Consider the following 21,398-nt stretch of genomic DNA (forward strand, 5'->3'; position numbering starts at 1 on the left):
TTGTGTTCAGTCCCACCATGGAAATCCCAGTGTGCTTCTAGGTTCACTGCTCCCATATGGTGTGTGGAAGAGCATCTGAGCCAGAGTCTGCTCTGATTTACACCCTGGCTTTACTGTCAGATAATGCTGATGATTTGAAGGGAGCACTCCAGGATTTATAGGGCTTTTTATAAGAAGGATCAGAATTTTTAGCAATAATCCTGTGCAAGTGTATGTGTGCATCTGCAGCACTAATGCAATGTAATACCCATGTACAGCAATAACGCAAAGACATAATAATGGCAACAAAACAGATAATAGAAATGTGAAATTGCTTTTGCAAAAGTACATCCATTACAGGACTGTAATATGATTGAAACCAGGCTCAAAAAGATCCTCTGATGGATAATCCAGCTGTAGCCCCAAAGCAACCGGGCCTTTCAAACACCATAGTTGTGAGGAAAAATCAATCCCCTTCTGTTTTGGTAGTTGTTCTTTGAAAACAAATCCCTTTTTTTGTTCTTTAGTTGGTTTCAATCCTTTTATTTTCCAAGGACTGTGGGCGTGCAAGGCCTTAGTTAAAGGCCTCAGTCCTGGAAATGTTCTGACCTCATAGGACCAAAGAGGTGTCAACACCCCTGTAATGCTGTGAACCCAGGGAAGCCACACAGTACCAAACATCTGAGCTTCTGTCCCTACCTTGATGCTTTTAAGTCCTACTGCTTCCCAGGGCCCTTTCTCTGAAGGACAGAGCATGACCGTAGCCAGGAAACCCAGAAAGGACTAGAAGTTGGGGATAAATGCTTGTTTTGAGCCAGCCTCCTCCACGGTAAGCTGTTCTCTTTCCACTTGAGAATGTGAGTCCAGCAGAAGTTGGTCTCCTGCAGGGTTCCATGCACAAGTACGTCTGTCCTTATGGCAGTGGCACAGAGAAACAGCTCAAAGGAGGCACATCCTGATGCCCTCTGTTTTACAGCTCAGTCAGAGTGAAGCTGAATCATGGCACTGGGCTTCAACACTTTGAGGGCAAGCATCCAAATATTTTTGCAAAACAGAGTGCTGGGAAACCACCCAGACCCTGCACTGATGCCAAGGGGCACAGCGCAAACGAGAAGTGTGCAATCTGTGCTGCTTGGTGGGTCCTCATCAGCAGAGGGTTCAGGTTGCTGTGTGTCGACTGGCTCTTGGCATCGGCTGGTTTTAAGCCAGCTCTAATGATGGATGCTTTTACTTCTCCCCTCTAGGTTGGAGGGGAAAAAACCCAAACCCTATCATGTTTACTGTCCGTACAGTGCCATTTCCAGACTAAAGAAAAAGAGTTAAGTTACATTGTAACAGAGCAGTGCTGACAACGGCAAAGGTCAGGAAACTTTTAAGTAAGGTCACCCTATCAACTGCAACAGTGAAAGGATAGACATCAAATGCTTTGCCATGAAAGGCTGAAAAGAAGTAAATTCAGCATGATATATCGAAGCCCAAGTCTCTTTCATATGTTGCAGAGCCTCTGACATAGCAGGTTTACTGTTCAAGCTGTGATTGCCTTGCCAACATATATTCTGAGTTACCCAGGCAGATTTAATGTTTTTGCAGTAGTGGCTTTTCCCTTTTTTAGGAGGGCACTTGTCTTTCTCTTTTCAAAAATTGTTGCAGAAGATTTCAAACCTACCTAGGAAATGCCCTTAATCAATTTAGTTCCACCAGCAAGTATGAAAACTCAGATCTTTCTTTTTGCTTTCTCTAAACATTGTTTTGGTTGCTTGAGTAGGGTGACCAAGTCACAGCTTGACAGAAAAGTGCTTTTTGTTTGTTTTTATTTTTTACCCATCCAAGTGGCAGCTATGTTTTGTCCAGAAGGATTGACGTGACTGACAAGTGTTTTGAATTTCTAAACTCCAAAGTCTCAAAATGCTTGAAAAGCACATGACAACACACACAAAAATGTAAATCTTTGGAAAACAAGCTCCAACTGCACACACACGCACACACACACACACACACACAAATAATTTGGTAAAAGGCTGACAGACGTTGCATTCATTCCCCCTCCCCTTCTTTTTCTTTTTAACAAGTCAGTGTTTTTGGGCCACCTACACGCACATTTATGTGTTCTGCAGTGGGTAATCTGGCTACACAATGAGCCAAAGTGCAGGCATCGAGCGTCAGCCTGGATCTATCTGCATCTCAGGGTTGCAGCTCCTATCACAGCAGCTTGTGGGGATCTGTTCCCATCACCTCCGTATTGATCTGGGCCTTTGTCCAGTGGGTTTGCAACTCTTGGATGTTTGTAGTATTTAGCACTTGGGTTGTATGTCATTGCCTCTCACTGTCCTGGGTAATGATGGGGACAAAGTGGATTTGCTCACTCCAGATTATCCATGACAGAGAAATAAACCTCTTCTGGAGGTTACCCTATTCATATTTCCCTGTATCAAGGGCTAGTGAAACATCTGCTACCTGAATTTTGGGTGTGACTTCTCTAAGTGGCCTGTAATTCCTCTTTGGTGTGGCCGTAGGCTTTGGTTTTCCATTCAGGATGGAAGATGTGGGAATCCTGCACTGTGCAGAGGGTGCTGAGCCCTGTAGGATGTGATCCTGAGTTCTTTTCTCTAACCCAGCCAACTTGTTTCAAAGGCTGGCTTCGATTTCAAGGTTGCCCCGTTGCTTTGGTGAGGGGCGGAGGTGATGCTTTTATAAAGAGAGTGGTGATGGAAAGAAAATCTCTCTTCTCATTTCCCGTCCTGTCTGGACTGGTGAATGCGGTGTTCTTGGTTGATGGATTCAAAGGAGCGAAGGAGGCAGTCAGTTGGAAACACTGATTCTGCAGGCGCTCAGGGATCGCTGGCCACTGCTTCCTCTTGGTTCAGCTTGGCTGGTTCATCATGGGCCCAAAGTGGTACTGTAATGGGAAGCTGGCTGGCGGAGAAGCATCTCTATCTTCTTTCGCAGTGAATCACTAAAAAGCTGGAGTGCCTTGGATTCCTTCTTCTGGGAGAGAATGGCCCTCATTGTAAGTCTGGAGAATAAAACAGCAAAAAGAGAGAGGGAGGCTCTTCCCCACACATGCGCCAGCTCTCTTGGCCAAGAGGTAGGCTTGCTTTGCATGTCTCAGCCACATTTCATTTTGGCAATACCTGAGACTTTCTAACCCTCTCCTGACTGTTGTGTCTTTTGGTGGAGGTGAATGTCAAGCATTGTTTGTACAGTCGAATTGTAGGGTGGTGGAGCCTAGGAAATCCCTGGGAAAGGAGGAGAGGGGAGTGTTTAGTAAGAAAAGTATCAGCAGCCCCATTGGCTTCTTCTGGTGAGCTGTTCTTGATCTCAACTTCTGCTCTCCCTCTGCCTGACAGCACACTGGATCTGCCATCACCCCATTGCACCAGGTCATCTCTCAGTCCTGCTTTGGAAAAAGGTGCCTTGGGATACAAGCTTGTATTTAAGGCTGGAAGCTTTCCGACAGGCAAACATCCTGGACGCCTGAGAGGTGACTGCTTGGCTCAGCCCCTGAAAATTGAGATGCAAACCTGAAGTGCATTACACCCCTCCAGGGAGGGGTTTCACACTTGGAAAGCTTTGTGAGGTTTCCAGCATCTGCTGCTTCCAGTCAGGCTGGAATCCAAAAGTGCAAAGGCCCATGAAAGTGATTAATAAAGAACAAAAACCAGACCCTGAGAGAGGTTCAGCTCCACGACTCCTCTGAAATTGTAGGCCCACTCTCTGCTGGCTTGCAGAAGTCTTGTGCTTTACTGGGGTATTTTTGAAAGCCTGCCCATCAAACTAGGTCCAACCCTGGATGCTGTTTTTACAAGGGTAAAGAGCACCTCCAAGTATAAATTGTGTGTTGCCCATTGACGTAAGTGGGTTATACACCTTCATGTGGCCGCAGAGTTTGGCCCAGATAATTCAGTGCAAGTGAGTGAATTTACTTGCATGGGCAGGTGCTTCTGTACACCTGGCTTTCTCCCTGCAATTTGTCACTGTGCTTAATGGCAACTTCTTTTCTTTGGTTATGTCAGTGAGGCAGTCCCAGGTCCTCATGGCCTAGATTTCTTCCTTCCAGGCTTCTAGGTAAGCCCTCTGCTCTTTGGGACCAGTGGCTTTTTGACCATGTTGTGTGCTGGACCTTGGAGGTTCACTGCCCTTCTTTGAGGGATGCCCCTGAGTTCTAGGCAGTGCTGCTGTGCTCATAGCTGATTTTCATGTTAGATGAGAATCTTTGTTAGGCATTTCAACACTCATCCCATGTTACTGGCAGCTATAGTTAGAGAAAGGCAGCAGGGCAGATAGTTTCAAGGCTCACCAAGGTGACCCGCCAGCCTGTACCTCGTAGAACAAGGCTGGAGACAGCTGGCAGAGGAACAGCGAAGCTGTTGGCTTTATCTAGGCCACATGATTTTCAGGGAGGGGATTTTTCTGCCCTTTACTGCCTCTGCAGTAGAGACACCTGTCTGGATACCAACACTTTATTTCTCAGGGTAGATGAAACCCATCTGGTTTGGTTTGATGGTGCCTTCTGTTGTCTCCCTCACCTCCTCCTTACCCTTAGAAACCCAGGGCTGATTGTTGTCCTGCTCCACACTGCGTGTTCCTTTCTGTCCCAGGGCCTTATCTCTGCTTTGCACTGGCCAGGGAGGACCCAGGTCCTATCAGTGGTGCTGCAGGCACAGCCCTGCCTGGACCAGCGGCCTGAAATCCCAACATGTCCTGCCTTTCCTCTTTACAGCATGGCTATTCTATGACTTCTTCCACTCCATGTTCGGTTGGCCTTTCCCAGGCTTGCTCTGTGGTCTGGTTTGTGCCGATGGGTCGCTGCCTTTGAGGTGGATCAGACTGAGATCTCAGCCCAGCGCTGCTGCATCTGACCCTTAACCGAAGGGGAGAGCAGCGTGGAAGAACCTACCCCTGTTCTCAGAAAAAGGCTGGATGAGGACAGACCTTACAACCTGCAGCAGCAGTTGCTTTCCCAGAGGACCAAATTCCTGGTCCCCACTGTTTGTTCAGACTTAGCTTCCTGCCAGGGGTCATTTCTCTGGTTCCTTTCACCAACATGCACAAGTGATTATGCTCTGTAAGAGCAGTTTTCAGGCCATAGTGCTGACGGAACAAGAGCTATGTGTGTTCCCTCCCCACGAACTGATGCTTTTGCTGCCTGCAGTGCTCCCAGAAGTGAAGGCGAGGCTTGTAGGAAGCAATCTCTCTTGTTAGATTAGCCTGTAGATTTCAGACAAAACAGACAAGTCATTCTTCAGGCTAAAAGCCTATCTATTTTTTTTTTCCCATTTGTATCAGCGCTGTTTTTCCCATCTTTATCTGTGCATTGCATACAACCAGCTGATAAAAGACATGCACCGTGCTGTCCAACACTGAGGTGCTGCCTGGGCTTGGCAGCAACCTGTGATCTGGTTGAGCTCAGTTGTAACCTGCCTCTCTCTGCAAGCCCCTTGTACGTAGGTGATCCATGTTCAGGTGGGCTCTGCCCATCCGTCCTCCATCAACCAGCTGCCTACAAAGGCACGATGGCCTCTTCTCCTGGTACAGAATATCCCTGGAGGTGCCTTTCCCAGGCAGCTCATGGGAACTGGGGTCAGATACAGCCCTCTTCCTATCCCCGTCCCTGGCTGCAACAGCTGGGATTGTTTCTCTGCAAGTCTAATATGGGTAAGTCATATATCATGGGGGTAAAAATAATGGCTTTTTCTCTAGTGCCAGACATTTGGAAGCATCTGGTTAGATAGAGAAGTACCCAACATAGATAAATCATGTTTAAAAAGCTTGTAAATTTTGTACTGTTTTTTTTTTAATATACATTTTATTTATTTTTTTTATTTTCATTTGTGCTTCCACCTCCTGGGGCATCTCCCCAGCTGGCTGTGGAGGAGTGGTTGTCAGGGAAAGCACAGCCCAGCAGATGCTTCTTGAAAGACAAGAAAATAGTAGAAGAGCTCTGAATTCAGTTTTATACCTCGTTGACTTGGGATTGCCTTTAAAAGCTGGATTTTCAGCTAAAGTGGGTTTCCTTTTACTCTTTTGGCAAAAGAAACATTTTTCATGGGGCTTTTCTCAGAGCATATGTTCTCTTCATTTAAAAACTGGCTTTTTAAGCTCTGCTTTATAACTATGTTATATACCAATGCTTATGTAGTAATTCCTTGCTCCTTTCTTATGGCAGGATACTCTTTCCAGTTGCATATATCTTTGTCAGGCTTTACCTTTTGGGACTGGATTTTTCCACCTGAGGTGTCTGCCTTGGAGTCAAGTTTTCAGGGGAAATATCAGCTTGGAGTGACCCAGGCATTTCTAAGAATAAGTCAGTGGAAAATCAGATAAATTTGTCTGCCTTAAATCAAGTCTGGCTCTCTGCTGTGGAAAACGTATGGGGAAAAAGCGCAGCATGCTTTGGAGCAATTGCTTTGAAATTTGATGGTGGAGGGGTAGGAGGTGAGGGTCTGTGTGCTGGTGCTTTGGTTTTTGTGTATCTCTCCAAATCTGACCAAAACAATCTGGGGTTTGCAAGTGCTTGGAGAAGACCTACTAGAGCTTGTCAGCTGAATTCCCTGAATGCACCTGTCCATAGATCATGTTTTACTCTACCAGTATCTCCCTCACACCCAGGATTACAGAGCAGAACTGTCCTTTGTCTGTGCAGCTCCAAGGGCTTTGGTCTGAGACAGGTGGATGGCTTGTCCTTGGGGAAACTGCATCTCCTTTTGATGGCTTCCAGGGGGATGGAAAGCATCGAAATGCAGCAGATGATGGGCAGCTTGGACCACTGGGCCACCTCCAGCCTGGGTCTTGGGGTTGGAACTAGATGATCTTTAAGGTCCCTTCCAATCCAACTCATTCCCAGTCTGGGAAGGAACGGGTGTTCTGTCTCTGCCCTGGTGCCCCTTTTGGAGAGCTTTTTTGCTCCCTTTTGGGAGCAAGCTGGAATCACCCACCACATTTCACAGCTGGGTGCTAGCTTAAATGGGACAAGTTTCCTCCATCCTGCAGGGCTCTGTTATTCTCTCCTAAAGAGCTGCTGTCCTCTCCAGCATTATCCTAGCTCTTCCATCTTCAGCAGCAGTGAGGGGGAAAGACTGCCTGGGGTGCAGCAGGCTGGCTCTTCTGCTCAAAGAAAGACAAAGAAAGGCATTTTGCCCTCCAGAGAAACCCTGAAAGTGAAGATAGTCAAAATTAAAAGAAAAAAAAATCATGTTTACATGATCTAGAGCCTTGGCCCGTTGTCTGTTGGCCAGTGCGCAATTAAACTCTCCAAACATGTTGTCTGTCTCTGTGTGATAAGATAGGAGAGTGTGAATAGAGTGTTATTGATAGCTTCTGGACTTGCAGTGTGCTGGGGATTTGCTCTGGGAAATGGCGCAATGGGAGATCTCCCCTGGAACACCCTTTATGTTCGGTTCACAACTGATTTGCTCCAAACAAATGACAAAGTGCATAATCTGCATGAGAAAAGCTTGCAAAGAGACAGGGGCTCAGCTGTGAGATCCCATACGATAACGTGTGTGTGCGTATGGTAGCTGGGTGGGTTTGGAAAGGCCTTTTTGCCTAAAGTCCATCTTCCAGGGAGAGTGCGAGAGGCAGCTGACTCTACAGGTTTGGTAGCTGAGATGTAAAAACTTGCTGGACCAGCAACTCACTGAGCTGATTTCTGCAGGGCTCTGCCTCAGAATTGTTCTATCTTGGACTAGAGAATGGCCAAAGTCTGCAAAAAGTATATCTTGCTTCTTGGAAATCTTTAAGTGCAGGGCATTGCTCAGCTGGGTATTTAGGCCAAGTAGATTAGGGAAAGGCAGGAAGAGCTTCTGACTGTGCTGTATCTGTAGCATAGGTGTTAAAGATGTCTTTGTGAGCCAGTCAGAGAAGAATGCTGAGGAAATCCTGTTTGGGTTAATCTTGTTTAATTTTACAATCAAAAACATATGGCTGGCCATCTGGCACTTTTTGCAATCAAATATCTCACAATTAACAGTAATTTACTTGCCCTGAGACTTCCAGGATCCTTATGTGTGCTTTTTTTCTCCACCCCTAGTACGTGTGGTCCCCCTCCTGGAGCACTGCTGGGTGTAAGCTGAGCCCCAGAGCTGTCTGTAGGAAGCTGTGGTGGAGAGCAGTGCAAGGATCCCACGGGCATCTACTTTCCTGCTGCACCTTCTGCTCACACCCCCAAGAACTTCTGCCTTTCAGACCCCGCAGGAACCACATTTAGGGTAAGCCAAGTGGACCACTGTGCATACCTGCACATGCATCACTGCAAAGAGGAATGAGGCTGCAATTAAGGGGATATACTAATTACACAGCTACGTTTTCTACCAAGCTATGGGATTTCTGTAGATCTCTAAATGATTATTGCCAAAGCAGGTTTTCTGTGGCAGTTTAAATTACTGAATGTAATTAAACAAGATGCAGATGATCTTCTGCTTTCTGGGGGAATTAGAAGTGAAATGGGATGCAGAATAAGACTCAGCAGGCAAGTACACCGTTTTCCTATGTGTTCTTTCATTTGGTTTAGAGACCCCCAGGATTCACCACACTGAAGCTGACGGGTCTGACAGACCACTAGGATCACAGAATGCCCCAAGTTGGAAAGGATCTGTAAGGATCATCGAATCCAACTCCTGCCTCCACCAGGAGCTGCACAACCAGATAGCGTGTTGCTAGCTTGTCTTCGTTTAACCCAAGGATGAATTTGAGCCTTTTTGACTTGCAGTCTAATAGAGATGCTTTCTATTTCTGCTAACAGAATTTGCAGACAGGATGTGGAAGTATCCTGCCCTTCAGGAATGATGGGATCCATCTCTGTGGTAACGCTGAATTGTTAGGTGGTGCTGTTGAAAATGGCTTTTCTTCTGCTGAAATACCAGTCTGCTGCTTCAGGTACTTTATTTCCAGAGGTGACATTGGAATTTGCAGCCTCTTCAATAATGTCAGGTCTCTTTTGAATGAATTCTTGCCCATCCACCTCCGTAGCTTAACTGTATGAACTCAGAACACGAATAAATGAATTCCAGATGAGAGATCTGCATACCAGGAGGTAAGGGCTCTCCCGGGCATTCCTATGTGATTGCTAGCTCTGTTTACTATCCTAATATTTTTTTGCTAGCAGGTGAGGAAAAAAATAATTGAGCTCTTTCACTCCTCCTCCACAAAATCACTGGCTTCGTATGCATTCACTGGCATTCATATGCTTCATATCCATATGGTGCTCGCTTAATTAGCAAATGGAGCAAAAATATGCGTTTAGGTACCAGGGTAGGTTAGCCTGCTGTTACACTCCATCCTCCAGATTGTTTGCTGAAATAGAGAGGAACCTTCTGAAGGGCAAGAGCACACTTTAGCAGGGCTCCCAAAGGGGAATTGCCATCGATTGGATGTGCACAGCTAGCAGATAGAGAGTTTCATGGTGCTCCAGCAGCTGAGTTATCAGATATCAAAGATACAGCTTGGAGTAGATTTGACATTCACCCAGAGCAGCTCACTGTTCAGTCTAGATAACGACAGTTAGAAAAACAAAGTGATTAGTGGAATACCATGGGCACACAGGTCAATAAAATGGTTGTTATTAGAACAGTGAAAAAATGCTGAGTATTATGATTCAGGACATGTGTATGTGGACATTTCTAGGCAAATGCTGTTGAGTTTTGCACAGAATGCATTTTGGAATTTCTCCGCTCTGATCCCCCCTTTTCCTCTTTCCTTGCAGAGCCACAGCAATCTCTTTTGTCTCTCAGTGCAGGGTGGTTTTTGTTTTTGTTCTTTTTCCCACAGTGCAGCCTGTGTCTTCATTCTCTTTTCCGGAAGAAGAAGAATGGATGACCCAACAATTAGGACCTAGGCATCTGGCAGGTGAGGGACGCCTTTGGTAGGAGCTCTCCTCTTTCTGGGGCATGTGCAGTGTGTCACTAAGGATATAGTTACAAGGGCTGATGGCTTTGGCCTGAACTCTGCTCAAGGTCAGGTTTGCCCACCCTTTGACACTGTTTAGAAGAGACTGTGCCATCATCCCTGCCAAGCAGAGGAAAGTCAAGAGGCACTGGAGGCCAATAAAGGACAATGAATCAGCCATGCCACAGAGTGAACCTTGTTCTTTAGCAGAGCTGGATTTCACCAGCACAATAGCTAGATTACACAGCCATTTCCTCCAATTACCTTCTCTGTCAAATCTCTCTGTCATCTGGCACTAGGAAAGTTTGGTTTAAAATTCATTGTGAATCAGGGCAGTGACACCAGAGATTTCTAAATTAATATCCTGCCAGCAGGAATTGAACTTGTTTTTTCCAGTTGTGTCAGTTCTGATTCTGTTGCTTGTCAGAGAAAACTTTGGCTTGCCATCTGGTCTCAACCCAGCACTGTGAACTTGCTGCGCTGTGGTGGCCTGGTGATGCTTTTGCACTGGGCCCTTGTTGTCATCTGGTAAATGAAAAGCAGGAGATCATGGGCACAGGGTGCACTGTGTGAAGGAAAGAGAAGACACGACCTCTTCCCTGAAACAGTGGAAATATGCATGCTTTTGCAAGTGGGGATGACTATGGGACAGAGATCTTCACGGCTGTTAAATGAAATACTGCAGACCCACGAGGTAAGCTGCAGTGGGGTTGGTGGGAACTGGGAGGCTCTCCGTTTCTTTGTCCAGACTATAGCAGTCAGACTGGGGCAGTCTCTGTAAAGAAAGGCTGGTGGTGCAGGTTGTCAATGTATGTGCAGCACTAAGGGAGGACCACTTAGCAGCAGGGACAGCATAGGGCCTGGCATGTGTCCTTCTCTTGGAGCTAATTTGGGGTGCTGGTGAGCTGGCAATGAAGATGCAGTGTGCCTTGAGTGCTGACAGCACAGCTGGGAAAGAGAAGACCCAAATTTGGAAAAAGGAGCCCTCAGTTCACTCTGCAATGAAGGACTTTGTAGGAATGCAAAGCTGAGTGCTACATAGGTGTTGATTATTTATGTCTCTTTTGTTGGCTGTTCTCTCTTGCCATCTTCTCATCTCTGTCTGTCCCGTGTCCTCCTCTCTTAGTTTCTTTTCTGACTGTCAATGTGTAGGTGTGGGGGCTGTGGTATTCACACAAGGACCTCTGCGAGGTTCTTGGCTGTGGTGGCCCATGGTAACGTACTGCTGTAGTGGTGATACAATTATAGAATCATTTAGGTTTGGAAAGACCCTTAGGATCAAGTTCAACCATCAACCTAACCCTGCCCAGCAGGGAGATGCTGTCAGTCTTGTCCAAATTCTTTATTGGTAGGATACTTTATTACTGTTACAGTTTCAGGATTGTTAGGGTTTACATCAAGTCCATATTTTTTCCAGGGTTTTTTGGTAAAATGTGCTCCAAATGGAAAATCTCTTTGGAAGCTTTGTACTGTTCCTATGTTATGCTTCATAATTTATGCCTGGTTCCCTGGAGCTGGGGTTGAAGGCCATCTACCTTGGGCTGACATAATGCAAGAATGATTAAGACCTACAAGGAGGGTTTCAGCAGAGTATTGAGGCTGTAGTGGCTGATGTGATATTGTTGCTTTCATAGGTGTTCAGAAGATGTGAAGGAGATGCTGCATGTCCTGAAGCTGGCCTGGTGGAGCTGAGAGCAGCGTGCGGGGATGGATGGACCCAGTGCTGCTGATCTGTGGCAGTGAGGCTGTGCATTGTACATGGAGCCACTCATGTGATTCCTGTTGAGCCAAAATATTCTTTCAGAAAGTGAACTGACCAGATGCCTTATTATTATTGCTCACAATGCTGTCCTCAGAGTACGACAATCCATCAAGGGGCTCGGCGCAACCCTACAGAAAAGTCCCTGACACATTTTTACAGAAGGGCCAGGTTCTCACCATTTGTGTGCATTTGTATCCCTTGACAAATAGCAGTTTGACTTCAATTTTGTTCCAAGTCAGTGGTGTCAAGCGCAGGGCTCCTATTCAAGTGCCCACCAATGGTGATCCACAACTCACTGCTTCCTCTTTTTTTCTTGCTTCGTTTCCCTCTGACAGTCACTGTTTCTTTTTTTTTTCCCTTCTTTTCTCCTCACATATCTCACAGGTTTGTTTTAAAGACAGTTTTAAAGGATGCATCCACATCAAAAAATATGCCTCTAATAAGAACTGTAAAAGTGGCTCAGAACTATATGTGATGGGGAATGGCATAGATATGTAGCTGATATGACACTTGATTGTTTTCTGGTAATTTTTCCAAGTCGATTAGCAGACTGGCTAGCAAAGCCTTGGGTACATTGAGAAATACAGTGGATTGGCTTGTCCTCAACGTACGGTTCCTGTGTTCCTAAGTGCTCTGAGCACGTTGGGCATGTGGTAGAATTATTACCAGGGTATCAGCAGTGCTGCTTGTCCTGCTGTATATGCCTTTTAGGCAAGACGTTGACTTCAAATTGCTTTCTGAGTTAAACGTATCCCCAAGATCCCCAAACGTATCCCAAAGAACAGACTCCAGCTATGTCATATGATGTATGAACATATACTGCAATGATGTCCCTCTGTTTCAGGTGAATTGAAGGATGTACAGAAAAGCAAGCTGGTAGTGGAACCAGGGTCACAAATGCATGTGTACAGGTAAGGGGTGTCTGAACATAACTTCCTTCAGAGGAATCCAGTTCATTATTTAAGTGTACCACCCTGAAAGCTGTCTCAGTGGGAGCTCCCAGAGTGGAGATGAAGTCCACACACAGCAGTCTATGCAGACCTGGCTGTGTAATGCCAACATGACTTCTGCTGGTTATTAAATGTTTCGTTTTATAAATGAGGAGTCTTTCATATTCTCCAGACTGTGACTTTCTGTCATACTTTTTCTTCTGACTTCAGCAAGTAATTTGTGTTCTCAGAGAGCATTTTCCATCACATGAGCCTGAAATGGAAGAGGATTTATGGAATGGAGAGCATGAGACACCAATTCAGCAAATACCAGAGTGTGTATGTAAGCGTTTGCAGGTCTGAGATCTAAATATGCAAGTGGTCTTGATCTTCTTAAGCTGCTCCATACTGCTGACTCCAAAGGCTGATGTAAGAACCTGCAACACAGTTTGCTCATTACGATTTTTGGATGTTTTGTGTAATGAGAGCTTTCTCACTGTGTTGATTGAGCATCATCTTTCAATCACTACCATTCTTGACCTGTTTAATAGATTTACTACCACCCTCAGCAGATGCTGAATGTCACATTGTCAGTGCAGTAACCTCATTACCTTCTTATGATCTTAAGCTTCCATTCTCTTAAATTTTGGCAAGTACATGATGGTGTACTGGCCTATTATTGTTTCTTTCTTCTTCTGACCTGTTGATGCCTCCCAGCTGTGGTTCATCATTACGAGGCCATTGGTGGCCCGGCCTATGCGCTGATGCTTTCTCTGGAGTTCAGCTTTGAAGCTGCACAGCATATTGCAAACTTTTTTCAACCTAGGTAAAGCCTGAGGGGTCTTGTGGCAGATAATGTGTGTCTTAACCAGTAATTGTAAAGTTGGGTTCTGTAATTAATTTTTCTATAAAACTCTCAACCTCAAGGTGAACTTTCCTCCATCTATTAATAATTAGCATGGGGGAAGAATACCCTTGTCTGGAGGCATAAGACAGAAATGAGTGGGGAAGAAAGGCGATTAACTTCTTTGTGTGAATGATAGATGTTGTTCGCTTCATGTCTTAAGACATGAAAAGCCAAATGAAACAAAACTTTGGCTAAAAGCAGAGTGGTTTTAGCCTTAAAAAGAATTGGAGTAAATAGGCCCAGAACAGGCACTGGAGACCCCACCCAGCAGATTCCACTCATTCCAACATAAGCTCAACGATACCTGTGTAATTCTTCATAGAAGTTTTTTTAACCTGTTTCTGCTTTGGGGATCATTGAGATGTCCTTCTTTTTTTTTTTCTTTCCCGAACATGAGGCTCAGAAGCACACACAAATGCTTGGATCCTCATGTTAACCTCTCTGAGCTGTGGCTTTGGGAAAAGCACCAAATATCACAAGAACAGTTAGCACTTCATTGTTTGCATTAACTATTTTTTTCTTTTTTTCTTTTTTCTTTTTTTTTTTTTTTAAACAAAAGAACTCCTGCAATGGAGGGCTCTGTCAGAGAACAGACCTTCCCCAGATCTTCGTGTGGAATTGATTATACACTCTGGTGAGTTGGAGTTGAAGGACAGCGTGATGCATCCCAATGTAAACCTGTGGGCAGCAGGACTTGTTCAGCCAGATTCAAAGGGATGAGATTAACATCTGACAAAAGCAGATAGCATCTGACAAACCTTAGTACTGAAGATTTAAAGTCTGCTGAGCTGCTGCACATGGTAATATAGCAGTTAGTAAAGATAGCTGCCTGAGGATAGCTTTGCGAAAGGAGAAGTGCGGGTTAAAGAAAAGTTGAAGAAGATACTCGAAGCATTTGTTGATTGTCTGGACTCGCTAAAAAAAAAATAACAAAAGAGCAATTTCAGCTGACCCTACTGAAGGCTTTTGGGGAACTCTTGGGAGGAAAGATGAAAATGCTTTTGATCCAGGAACCTTCAGTTGCCCTGAACTTTTTTTGACACAATCATACTTTTTTTTCCCCCCCATTAAAAACTGAAGCAAACTCAGAAGCTGCTTCAACCTGAAATAAAAATATCTTTCAAAACACTGGAATGAGTTTACCTTTATCAGACCTTTCTCTCCTTTATTCCTTTTGTCTTCCCTCTGCTTGCCTCTGAGCAAGCGTTGCGCTTATGAAAGGAAAAAGATGATGCCTGTTGCTTCCACGCAGTTGCTAACATGCTCCGCTTCACCCCTTGTACGATCTTTGCTTTTCTACTGTTTTGGATGATGAACTCTCCTCTCTGTGGAGTGTCTCTGTGCTGTGGTTGAGGTGTAATGGCTAGATTTTTCTTCTCTCCCAGATTTTGTACTCAGAAACTAGCCTGTAGTTAATAGTTGTGACTGTAATCTGTTGCTGAGCTCCATCTGGAGTGATAGACTAGAAAGCAGTAGGTAGAAATGCCATTCTGCAATGACCACAAGTCTACTTCCTACCTTCAAGTCTGGGCTGATGGTAACCTTTTGAATCCAGTTGCAGCAATTAGGGATGCACCCTGATTACATTTTGAAACCTCTGATACTTGCGTATCCCACTGGAAAGGTAATAGGTGTGAAATGTGTTGTAATGCCATCAACCACTTTGGAGACATAATGCATAAGTGCATTAAGACATGATTTATTTTCACTGCTGAGCCCTGAATTTTCTTCCAGGGGATCCCAGTGTGCTTGTATGTCTCAGCTCTGTAGGCTGCAGGAACACTGAGAGATAACAGAGCTGTCAGGCATGGTTCTGATTTGTGGGGTTGCTTGAGGCAGGCAGCTTCACGATGGGCGTGATTTTCGTTTCTGCTTTGTTTTGTTCACTGCAAAATTCTTTGGCGTAACGCCTTTCACCTTGTCTCCAAACGAACGTTTTTCCTCTGTGTTCCACTCAGTGACTCAGGTCAAAGGCATCTTATTTAGTGCAGTATGTTCCTTGCTTTTTGCTTTTGCCAGACGTGTGTGAGCTCTAGGAAAAAAACAGGAATGGGGGCAAGTGCTATGAGTGGCTTTGCTACTCAGAGCAGTAGGCATTTTCTTGCTGACTCCCATACAGTCTCTGAAAAGAAATATATATATATACATATTTTTTTTTCCACATTTCAGAGGCCTGTCTGTAATTTGTAGCTCACCAGGGTCTGCAGGCCAGAGGCTGAGGAGTGCTGCATCAAAGGAGCTGAGTGCTGAAGATGTGGCTGAGATAGAAATGAGGGTCTGAAGTCCCAAACTGGAAACTGCCCAGGCCTCCTTGCTCACCTCCCTCCTGATGCTGTGAGTACCTCTTCTCAACCTGATTGATCCTGGAATCTTTATGGTGGCTTACAGTTCTGTCTCTGGAGTTTGTTTAAAGACCGAGGCTGATCAGGACAGAGAAATCAAGTGTGTTCATATGTCTGTTTACCTTGTTAGCTTCCCCAGTATAAGCTCACGAGTTGACACCTCCTTGTAAAGGCCAACTTTGGTTGTCTCCTTTGGCTATGGAGCTGCAGGACACCATGCCCTCACTTTACCCCTGGAAGAGCTTGTGTTGAAACCCGTGGTATGACTGTTGATTGCAGTGCTCCCTGCTCATCATCCTAGTACTTGGGGCCCTTCCTTCTCCCTGGGCTCTAGAACGGTGCTGCCTCTTGGCTTAAACTTTCCCTTGGGAGAGTCCAGCACCATCCTGGTCTCCCTACAAGGACCTACATGTTGAAGGCACAGATTTCCATCTTGGGCTCTCTACACCCAAAGTGAGCCAAACTATTAAATACTTCTGAATTTTTTTGAGAACCCTCAGATATGCTGATGATGAGCCCAGAAATGCTTGGATTTCTGGCTGCTAATAATCATAGAGCTTTGCCAGCATTTGGAGCAGCTCACGCTACCATCCCAACATGTGAAAAATGGCTGGCTGAACAGTCAAGTACCTTCACGTAGATGTTTCTGAATACCTTGCTCTGATCTGCTCAAAATGGTGATGTTTATCATGTAACTCCTAATTATTTCTGATCCAACACTTGAAATCCTGGCCCATATACAAGTCAAGCTGGCTTTATCCAGCTTACTCTTTCCTACGTGCCAGGTGGAAGGAATGTCTCTCTGGTGTGCCAAGAACATGGATTTTTGATGATACCTTGCTAAAATGCTTTTTAGTGGGGCTCTGGCCTCTTGCTTCCTCGGAAACTTATTTCACTTTGCACTGACTTGCATTGAAAAACAGCGAAGGCTGTTGGAAGAATTTCTACCATGCTTTCCATCCTGCTAACAAGCCAGATGCTTTTCCTCTGGGCAGATTTTTTTTTTTCAAACTCTTCAAGCTCAGACTTTTAAATGACTTCCTACTTGTAGAATTTCCTCCATTTTCTGTTGTGCAAAGAACTGGCCATGGGGCTAGGACTTGCAACCCACAGATGGCCTGATGTCCTGGCATCCAAAGCACTATTTGTTAAGCTGGAATTGCACATGGGGAATTTCTGTGTATTTCAGATAATAGGATCTGCCCTAGTGATGTATGATGTTGAGGCACATCTGCTTTTGTCTAAACTGAATTCTGTACACCACACCCCTTCCTAATGGAATCATGATGTTAATTGGAGCTGATAGGGAATTTCCCAACTTGGATATGCAGTGATTGGTGCAGGCTGAAATTTCCAGCTGAAAATACGCTGAAAGACTTGAGGGCTGTTGCAAAATCATGTCAGAAAAGAAAAAAAGAAACACAAAACTCTAGTGCATGTCTAACCTTCTTTTGCCATGTGGAAACTTGGCAAAGTTCTCTTCTTATTGAGACCTTACTTAAGAGACCTTCCTTACTGCAAAGGTGAGAAATGAGGGCTGCTGGTGGATGACAGCTAGAGCTGACTGCTGTCTGTGGACATCTGGCTTTAACTTATGGTTAAAGCAAAGCGGGTGAGTACTCTGCTAAGCAACGTGCCTAGGTTACATCAGTGCACCCACCATCAGAAATATGGAAGCAGAGGAAGATGGAGCTGAAATGTTCTTGTGGTTGTTACGTGGCCTCTTAAGGCAACAGGAGGAGAGTTCCTCCTCTGTACCCTAGCTCCTGACTGTCAGAGAGGTGCATTCTATTTCACTGCTGGTCTGACAGCTTTGCATAGGGGAGGAGAAGAGAAGCTGGGAAGTACCTAAACCCAATGTAAATGCAAGTAATGTAAGAGAAGCAAAACATTAAGTAGCCTGAAGGAATTCTCAGACTGATCAGCACTTCTAGCTCATATAACAGCGCACAGTGCCATCTCTCCTCATACAAGGCTAGACAAGGCTTTATGACCTGTGTGAGCAGCAAGGCCTTATTTGTATGCTGTAACACCTCTGCAGCACCAGGCATGTTCATATACTAACGTGGTGTCATGTTGGTACCAATAGGTGCCATAAATTGTGTATTACATGATCACTGTAGCTCTCGCTTGCTGCTTACCATAAGAAGAGCTTTAGGAACTGCATGTGTTTTGATTATAACTGCTGCAGATGTTCATAACCTGCAAAACTGACCTTTTTGCAGCTCTTTGGCCTGGACACATGAATAATGATGCAATCTTGGCAACCCCCTGCTTTTCTTAGCATTTGGATGTGGTAAAATTACAGAGCATCGCAGGCATCTCAGGAAAGTGTGTATCTTAATTTATTCCAGCCTTGAGAATATTCTTAGGCTATTTTGCTAATCAACCCTTCAATGGGTATGAATCCTTGGCACTCCCCACCAGTTCTGAACCTTGGCTTGGCAAAAGATGCTTGTATAATACCCAACTGTCTCGAGCCTTGAGTCCAAACAGTATTCCTTATCTTTCTGCAGATGGCGATGACTTTGCAGGCCATGTAATTCTAAAGTTTCTCACATGAAAATAAGTCACTGAAGTCTGGAAACAGTCTCCTTAGTGATTCCACTTATAAGCCCAAGTGAATATGGAAATGGAGATCATTGCCTTAATGGTGCTTTTCCCATGTGTTTTTCCCATATGTTTTTCTGCAAGTCTTTCTCTTCACCTGCGTGTTTCTGGTTGATCTTTAGCTTTTCTTTCTTTTGGTGCAGTCACAGTGTTGGCTGTGAGCAGCTCCATTATTACCAAGTTGCATTTATTACTACAGAAAAATCTTCTTCCTGTATCATTTCCTATCTTCTCCCTACCAAGGTTCACTCTCCCTGCCCATATGAGATTGGGTTCTGCTCAAAATCCATCGTGTGGCAAGACATAAAACCTCAACATCTATAAGTGTGGCCGACTGGTTGGCTGCTGTTTGCTTTAACTCCCAGTCCAGTTCAGCTGGTCACCTGAGCTCAACTGACAGAGGACAGTAACAGAACGAACTGAGGAATTTTGAAGAAATAATGAAGGATATGGAAATAATGCCATGAGACAGACCAGAGACAGAAGATCTACTTGGGAATCCTAGGAAGGGCCTCTCCATCTCCTAGCATGGCTGTGCCTGAGTGGTGAAAATGTCTGGCTATAGCTTCCTTTGTGGCCACCTACAAAAGCAGTGCCCTGCATTTTAAGTACATTTCATTTACTAAAAATTAGGTGATACATAACTCTTTCCATTGGGAAAAATCACTGCTCTTCTTAAGACCTGCTCAACAATTCAGTCTTATTTTCTTTTTAAATTCAGCTAATTTTTTAAAATACGCATTAGTTATTTATGTGTGTACCAGATTTGTGTGGGCTTGATGCTGACTGGCTGCATGTGTGTTTACAATAGCCCTTGTGTTATCCCAGACGGCAGCCTAAAAACACTTCCAAATTATTCCACATCAGAAGCAAAGAGGGTTTGGATAGGCTCCTAGGGGAAAGTCTTGAAGTGCTGCCCAAACCTCAGTCCCAGTGCTGTAAGTCAGGCACGTGGCTGATACTTTATCCACCCAACTTGGACTTTTGCAAGCTGTTTTGTGTGTGGAGGGAATGGGAAATTGGGAGCAATTTTAATCAGTGATTTCTCGGAGATGGGCTTCTTCCTTTCCTTTGCCCTTTTTCCTTCTCCTTACACGCCTGCATGCACTCTGTCTATTCGTGTTTTCTCAGAACTGATGGAAAATATGTGCACGTAAGCACAATAGCAAGGCTGTACTAAAAACCCCACAGTGGGTAAAGACCAACCTGTTTCCAATTTATGCCTTTTTATGCTGATTTTATGCATAAAACACTTCACTTGAATGACTGTAGGTGGATGTGCACTAGGGACTTCAAATTCAATGCTGTCATTAGGGTTTGGGGTTTGTTACTGAATGTCAAAGTGTGCTGGGGAAGTCCAAACCGAAATGGTGCTGTCATCAACAGCTGGTAATGCTCCAGCAAATGCTCCAGGCTTTGTCCTCGTAAGTGTCACGGTGGTGGTGATCAAAGCTGCAACTTCTGTGAAGAGGAAGTGAAATTCTGCCCAACTCCTTCTCCTCTGGGTCCTCATCTCTCGCACAGCTGTGTCTCCCACTGCCCTGGGACTGAGCATGGCTAGATGTTCCACTTCTGAACTTCCATGCTGATGCCCTAGGGCGTGGAGGAACAGCTGCCGTTCGGGTGAGCCAGCCCCTGAAACCAGCTTGCCTGAAAGCTTTGCATCCTTCCAGTAGAGCAGGCTGTAAGATAGAGCTGCCTTGCTATTTTGGGCTCAAAACCATGATTCCCAAAGTGCAGTGCATGGGCTGTCAGCGGCTGGGCAAGACTTTGTATGCATCTCTATACTTTTCCTGCAAACAGGTTCTTCATTACATAGCACTCATCCTGAACTCATGAACAAGTCAAGGTCTGCAGTGATTATTCACAGGAGCATAAGTCAGCAGTTTTGTAGCTGTCTCCCAGGCCACTGTATGTCAGCAGTGGCCACGAGCATTGGAAAAGGACTGACAGTGTTTTGTTGGCCACCAGTGAGATTTCAGTTCTAGAAATATCTGAGCTCTCTGCGTTTTAGCTGGACTAAAGGTGACATTGTTTTCCAGTGATGTTGGCATCGTTGTGGCTTAGGGCTCAGTACCTGAGCCAGCTTTGATCTCGCACTTTGAGTTACTCAAGTAATGGCACACTTTGCAGTTGGAGTGAAGATCACTTTAAAAAATGTTATTTAGAACCGGTACACGCATTGATTTAGGAATGCAAAATGATTTTATTACTATCTCATCTCAAAACCTTTCCCTTGACCGTCTGTTATTCTGAATTGCAAAATGTATTACAGAACCACATCTGTCATACTTTATAATGTGAGGTAAGACAAGCTATGGTTGCATGCTTGCTCACTCTCTCTCCCCCTGCTCCAGAGTAATGCAGGAATAATATACACAGTGTCAAACCTCAAATCAGGTGCATCACATTTTACCCATCTAAGCCTTGGGTTGAAAGAAGGGCATGCTTTGGATTGGATGGATGAACAAGAGTCTCTCACTGATGATTCTTCAGCTGAACCTTGAACAGGGGTCACGCTATCAGGCTGGAAGAAGAGACAGGTTAAATATTTCATAACTCCTTAGCACTTGATTTTGCAGTTCTTCCATTCTTTCGACCCAGCAGAGATACATGAACATTCATAGACATTCCAGCCACAGCTTTCATTACAAGCCTTAAAATGTCCTTTGAAGAAACCCACTCCCCTGAATGCAGCTGTGGTCAGGATTCTGCAAAGCAAACTCTCACAGCAACACCAGTTAAATGATTTTGATTGTCTGCTATGTTGCTGGGGCTCCGAGCAATTTGACCACTTAGTACGTATACATATGGGGTCACCTCAAGGAAGACTCTCTTGAATCCGCTGTTTCCCATATTTTTTTGTAACAAACCCTGCAGGGTTTGAATGCATCCCACCAGAAGGAAATGTATTTGATACTTGTGGTCACTTGACTCAAGGAGCTGGAGCTTTGGGACGCTTGTCTTTTTCCTCTCCAACTTTATAA

General features: G+C 44.8%; 1 protein-coding gene across 2 annotated transcripts in view; it reads left to right on the top strand.

Moving 5' to 3' along the window:
- Window positions 1-21,398, top strand: part of ACKR3 (atypical chemokine receptor 3) — a 78,348-nt gene that overhangs the window by 33,519 nt on the left and 23,431 nt on the right. The window contains exons 1-5 of one of the 2 annotated variants that reach the window (XR_002439509.1): window positions 5,293-5,634; window positions 8,009-8,186; window positions 8,489-12,981; window positions 14,019-14,093; window positions 15,629-15,793. The gene's annotated coding sequence lies outside the window, so the exon portion shown is untranslated. Of the gene's footprint in view, window positions 1-5,292; window positions 5,635-8,008; window positions 8,187-8,488; window positions 12,982-14,018; window positions 14,094-15,628; window positions 15,794-21,398 lie in introns of those variants that run through there. The other variant, XR_002439508.1, reaches the window with a different exon arrangement.

This window comes from Numida meleagris, chromosome 5 (genome assembly GCF_002078875.1).
Source record: "Numida meleagris isolate 19003 breed g44 Domestic line chromosome 5, NumMel1.0, whole genome shotgun sequence".
In the NCBI taxonomy this organism is placed as follows: Eukaryota; Metazoa; Chordata; class Aves; order Galliformes; family Numididae; genus Numida; species Numida meleagris.